The 6,279-nt window shown below is 42.5% G+C and overlaps 2 long non-coding RNA genes across 2 annotated transcripts in view; both read right to left on the reverse strand.

Moving 5' to 3' along the window:
* LOC107835151 (uncharacterized) overlaps positions 1-6,279 on the reverse strand; it is an 8,294-nt gene that overhangs the window by 522 nt on the left and 1,493 nt on the right. Inside the window, exon 2 of the long non-coding RNA XR_001660979.1 lies at positions 1,835-1,837. This is a non-coding gene — a long non-coding RNA (uncharacterized LOC107835151). The remainder of the gene's footprint in view (positions 1-1,834; positions 1,838-6,279) is intronic.
* LOC107835150 (uncharacterized) lies at positions 7-1,229 on the reverse strand. The gene is made up of 4 exons (XR_001660978.1): positions 1,119-1,229; positions 754-827; positions 536-641; positions 7-357 (listed from the first exon to the last, which is right to left on the reverse strand). It is a non-coding gene; the product is annotated as an uncharacterized LOC107835150 (long non-coding RNA).

Raw genomic sequence — 6,279 nt, forward strand, 5'->3', positions numbered from 1 at the left:
AAGGTTGAAAAGCACTTGTACATTTGTATTCCAAAGAGCAAAAGTTTATCCAACTGTCACTAGTAAGTACATTGATATAATAGGTTTCTGTAAAGAGAGTCAAGGTCATGTTAAAATGACATGTGACAGAGAGCCAACGGTCAACAGCCCAATGGTGCGCCAGTGTTCCATTGAAGGCGCCGACATCTCCCTGCACACTGGCCAGTCCAAAAGATTCATGTCAGGAACCCTTCGTACACAGATTTCAGAAGAGTTGTGTGAGGGCAGGATGAAACCATCTGTATGGAGGTCAGCAAAGGCATCAGAGTTGATGGATATAGGAGATCCCGAGCCAAGTCACCTTCCAAACCTGGCAACCTTACGAAAAGCCAAGCAGGAGAGAAAAGATTTGGAGTTAGGCGACAAAGACCCTGTTCTATCTTTGCAGTTATTAAAGTATAGCACACCCAACAGTGGCAGTATAAGAGATATTGGTCTGGATAAATTATTTTGTCACTATTGGAGTCAAACTCAGATACATGTTTAAGGCACTGACCAAAAAATGTCCCTCAGTAGTTTGCTTTGATGCAACTGGTTCAGTTGTCAGAAAACGGGCAAGACCAAATGGTACATCTGGCCACATCTTCTTATACCAAGGTGTTCTGAAGGGAGACAACTGCTCAGTCCCAGTCGTACAAATGCTATCAGAAAGGCATGACATTAACGCTATTGCAACATGGCTGACACAATGGCTTCGTGCAGGCGCAGCTGTACCACAAGAAGCTGTGAGTGACTTTTCCCTGGCTATTCTTGGTGCTCTGGTGAAGGCCTTCACTCCTTTTTCTAACCTGAAGTCATACATTGATGAATGCTTCCGTGTGCTACTTGGGAACCAGTCTGCAAAACGTCCTCCCTGTTACATCAGGGTTGATGTTGCCCACTGCATAAAGATTGTCTGCCAGTGGGCAAGTCACACCGTGTCAGACTTCTTTGTCAGGGGAATAGCAAAGCTTCTTCAGGCACAAAGCTTGGGCCATGCAAAGCAGCTAATAGATGCCATCACTGTTGTGGCTCTCGGTGAGGCAGAAGGTGATGACAGTTCTGGAACCCCTCTTGAATCAGAGAGGTGCAAGAAATACCTGAAAGCCCAGATTGCAGAAGACTCCATCATCATTCCAGATGAAGACACAAATGAAGTGCATCAAGTGGATCCATGTAATGACATCCAGACTGACCTACGAGACTGGGTGTCAAACATTAGTGAGGAGGGCAGGACACGCTGCAGCTAATGGGGATAGAGAACATCCATTGTGCCACACATTATAAGGCTTCCAAGTTACCACTGTGGACAGGAATAATGGTTCCCCTCTTCAAAAGCACCAGTCTCTGTAAAACATGGCCTGTTCAAACATGAGAACTTACCCATTCCAGTCGATCGCTTCATTTCTTTTCATCTTTCCTTCATCGAAGGAAATATGTGGGTTTGCTCTGCCAAAGCAGAAAGAGAGCAGGAGCAAGTTGCATCAGCAGGAGATGCAGAAGCTACAGAAGCTAATCCTGCATCCATAATTACCCACAATGCTGAAGGTAGCACAAAAATGGATTCTGGCGATTTAATGGAATCTGATGCCGCCAGAAACCTTTCCACAGCAGATGAAAACGTGGTTGAAAACTGGAGAGGACAAATTCTTCCACCCAAAAAGAGGAAGAGGACTTCATACCTGAGTTCCTGAACTGAATGGCTCCATGCAGATTCATCATCTGGGGCCAAAAGAGAGAAAGTGGGACTATTAAAAAATGGAAACATGGATCAGCCTGTTAAGGTTGGGAAGCTGTCTCTCTCTGTGTTAAACACCTGCTCCTTTGATGCCTTTTGTCATTATGCTGTACTTTCTGTGGCAGCTCTGCATTTCAAAATGTTGTCATGAAGAACAGTCACCACCCTCTCTTGCAGCTGGTGAAGCCCATAACTACAGATGGTGGGACCCCAAGGACATACTTGCAGATGGCAGATCTGCTTAATTCAATGTTTGCAAAAACACAGTTAAGGTCTGGCCCCCACCAAATCGATGCCCAGTGGAATATTGCCACCATTATTGGGAAGACAATGAGAAACGTATCAAGCGTTTACCTCTCAAAACGCTGCTCTTCACAATACTGCCACCTAAACAAAGGAATGACCAGGGAAGGACCATTTGTTTTACCAGACATGTCTGTCCTGAAGAATTCTGGTATGGCTCAGCTTCACACTTCCATAGAAAAAGGACTTTTCCTTCCACAGTCTCCCTGCTTCCAACCACTGGAGAATGAATCAGAATGTCCATCTGAATTAAAAACAGGAACCAGCACCTCAGGAAATGTTCTCTGCACAGGAACCGTTACTCACAACTACAGTATTGGAGAAATAGCATGGATTGACACTGACCTTCCAAATCCAACTGAATTTGCCTTGAGTAAATTTCCCTCCATTATGGTTCTACAAGGAAAAACATTTACTTTGAGAGCAGTCATCGCTTTCAGGGGAAGCTTGACCAAAGATGGCCTGGGACATTACACTGCATACTGCGGGAGAGCTCCATCTGTTTGGGAGCTTTTTGATGAGCTGGCAAATGTTGTGTCTGAAAAGAAGAAAATACTGCCACATGCAGTGTTATACACAGCAGATCTATGAGGGGGGGAGGGTGAGAAAGTTTGAAGACCAGACCAAAGGCAAATAGTTTCATGCCATGTTTACATACCCCTGACCAGAATTTATTTTTTCCTTTTTGCAAGTTATTATGGAAGCCCATTTCTGCCATGAAAGAAACAATAAAAGACCAACAGTTGGTCTTATTTTTTCTTTCATGGCAGAAATGGGCTTCCATATTATATGACAAATCGTTCCATATTTTGACTTTCAACAGTTTTGAGCTCTCTGCCTAAATCTCAAATGAAAGGAGTTTTCTACTCAAGACAGGAGAAATTTCAGATTTTCAAGACACTGTTTGTAGTTCAATTGTAAAAGTTCATTGTTCAAATCAACAACGTTTCTTATTTGACTGAATAATTAAATTGGATTTTCAAAATGTCATGAAGTGTGGTTAGTGGTGGTGAGGAGAGACGCAGGGAACCCAGGTTATGGTGAAGATGATGAATTTAATGATGAAGCTCACAGTCCAAAAACAGGCAGCACGGCAGAAAGACAGGCACACAGCCAAATACCGGTAGCAACTGATACACAGGACTGAAACGAGAGCTAACGCTATCCAGGACTTCACAGTTCTACTGGAGCGAAAACAAGACGTGACTTAGACACTGACTACGACAAAACACACGACGAACTTAGACAAGGATCCGACGAGGAACACAGACAACAAGTGGGTTTAAATACACACGGGGTAATCAAGGGAACGAGACACACCTGGGGAGCAATCAACGGGGAGGACAGGACAGAGACTCACAGGGAAACAGGACTGAACACAGAAAACTCAAAAACAAACATACAGAAACACGGAACATAACAGAAAACAGTCACTTTCATGGTTAATTACTTCTCAATTAGGATAGAAACCCTTTGCCTCACAATACAGATATTTGGGTGTGTCAATACCAAACCATAAGGCACATGCAACTTCATAAAACAACAAAAATTCTGGCGAGACGTTTAAATGCCATAGTAACTCAAATCATACATCTAGATCAAACCGGGTTTATTGTCGGGAGGTATTATGGAAATAATTTGCGGTGCTTATTGAATATCATGTCTATTCAAAAAGAACATAAAGACATGACAGCTGTAATATCTTTAGATGCCCAAAAGGCTTTTGATCGCGTGTCATGGAAATACCTTATTCAAGCCTTAAAGAGGTTTAAATTTGGGCCCAAGTTCATAGATTGGATCCTTACATTATATTCATCCCCACAGGCGGCGGTTAGAGTTAATGGTTTTAGGTCGGCAAGTTTCAAGCTGGAGCGCGGATGCAGGCAAGGCTGCCCTCTGTCACCTCTTGTTTGCAATTAGCATTGAACCGTTGGCCCAGCTTCTCAGGGACAGTGATGACATTAAAGGGATTTTGATCGGTACCGAGGAACAAAATATCTCTTTACGCGGATGATGTCCTCCTGTATCTATCTGATCCTGCTTCATCGATACCGCGCCTGAGAGAAATGATCTCTGTTTATGGTCATTTTTCTGGCTATAAAATAAATGTTGATAAGACTGAGGCGATGGATATCAATGGTAATATTCAACTAAGGGTTAAACAACAGAGTGGCTTTAGGTGGCCAAGATTGGGCATTAGATATCTAAGCAACAACATTCCCCTCTCTTTAAATGATTTGTATCATATTAATTATAGCAAAACTCTGGATATAATTAAAAAAGACCTAGAGCGATGGTCAGCATTGCCTTTATCTCTCTTTGGCCGCGTTGAAACCATTCGGATGAATCTGTTACCCAGATTATTGTATCTGTTCCAAATGGTACCAATTGGTATACCAAAACCCACATTCGTTGAATTGGATAAAATGATATCAAAATTTATATGGCAAGGCAAGCGTCCTCACATAACATATAAAACACTTCAAAGAAGTAAGACAGAAGGGGGTCTCAATCTTCCTGTTTTAAAATATCATTATTGGGCAGCTCAGATAAGACCTTTGATTTCGTGGATTCAACAGGATTCCCAAACAAGATGGCTGAGTATAGAGCAAGCGCGGTGCTCACTACCATTGAGGGTATTGCCTTTTTTAGATATTCCAGTTAAGAATCTGCCACTGTGAACTAAAGTCACTCTTAACATTTGGAACAAGGTGCGTATCTCGTTCAAGCTTCCAAGAGGTTTATCAATATCAACAAGTATTGGACATATTAAATCCTTTACACCCAATTCCTTGGACAAAAAATTTTCTAAGTGGACTGAAAAGGGGCTCACGTTTCTTCATCAATTGATCGACAGAAACAACCTTTTATCTTTTGAAGAGTTACGCAGGAAATTCCATCTCCAGAAAAGTGATTTCTTTAGATATCTACAGTTGCGCTCTTTATTGTTTGCACATAAAGACTGGGAAAGAGTACTAAATCCCACACCAATAGAAAATCTTCTAATCCATTTCCAGAAAGGGGGAGAGGACAAAAAATTGATAGCTAAGTTATATAGTGTATTTTTGTCGATGAACATTAACAAACCCTCCTGGACAAAACAAAGATGGGAGGCAGAGATGGCCAAAATAATTTCCGACAAAACATGGGAGGATATCTGTTCTGAGGCTCACCGAGTTACTAACTCAAATACATGGAGGGAATTTAAATGGAAAATTATTAGTGTCATGTTTGGTTCCAGTTTACGAACCCACATGCACGAACACAGTCAGAAGACGTCTGTACAAAACAACAAGTTTATTGAAGAGGGGAAAGGGTTGGGGAGAAAACTTGGAGCAGGAGTCAGGAAGGGTTCACCAGTTCAGCCACTGTTAATGAGAACAAGTGGTTAGCTTTCAGCGGATCCAGGGAGGTAAGTGGATGAATCGATATACTGGGAGATAGGCTTACTAGGAGCAGATGAAGTGTTCTCTAGGAGCAGAGGTGAATCCAGAGGCAGCGTGGAAGGTGAAGAACCGTTGGAGGGCGGACAGGTAGGTTTGGCTAAGTGGAGGAGCGAGCTGACAGCAGTCCGGGATAAAACGATCCACGTAAATGGTTTCTCCGGGAAGGTCCAGGTAATCCTGACGAGAGGAAGAAACATAGAAATCGGTTATCTCAAGGAGACGCGCAGAGGGCCTTTCTTGGAACGATTTGTTACCGGGGTAAACAAACACTCAGGCAAAGGAGTGTCAGCTCGCTGCTTCTTAAATCTCCACAGCCTCTGTCAGATAATGCGCCGCAGGTGTGTCCCTGGGTTCGACCACGCACCTCTCCAGGGGCTCTGCTCCTAGGCGGCATCTGGTGGAGGAAGTGGGAAGCAGCAGGCTCCCAAAACAAAAACCAAAAGCACAGATCCTGACAATTAGATATTTCAGGACCCCTGATGTAGTTGCTAAAATGGATCCTAATGTACCAAGTTAGTTAACCCTAATGGATTTGTCTTTTGGCTAGGGCTGTTGTAAACGAATATTTTAGTAATCGAGTAATCTATCGATTATTCTTACGATTAATCGAGTAATCGGATTAAAAAAATTATAAAATGAAATATTGGTAAATCTGGCATAATACCGGTGTTACTATCAGATATCAATATCAGTCCAATTTTTCATATTTGAGCATCCCTACATCCCTAACAGTCAATTAGAAGCGTGTTTCGGTTGTAAAACATTTATTCGGAT

This window comes from Poecilia formosa, unplaced genomic scaffold (assembly GCF_000485575.1).
Source record: "Poecilia formosa unplaced genomic scaffold, Poecilia_formosa-5.1.2 Scaffold1083, whole genome shotgun sequence".
Taxonomy (NCBI): Eukaryota; Metazoa; Chordata; class Actinopteri; order Cyprinodontiformes; family Poeciliidae; genus Poecilia; species Poecilia formosa.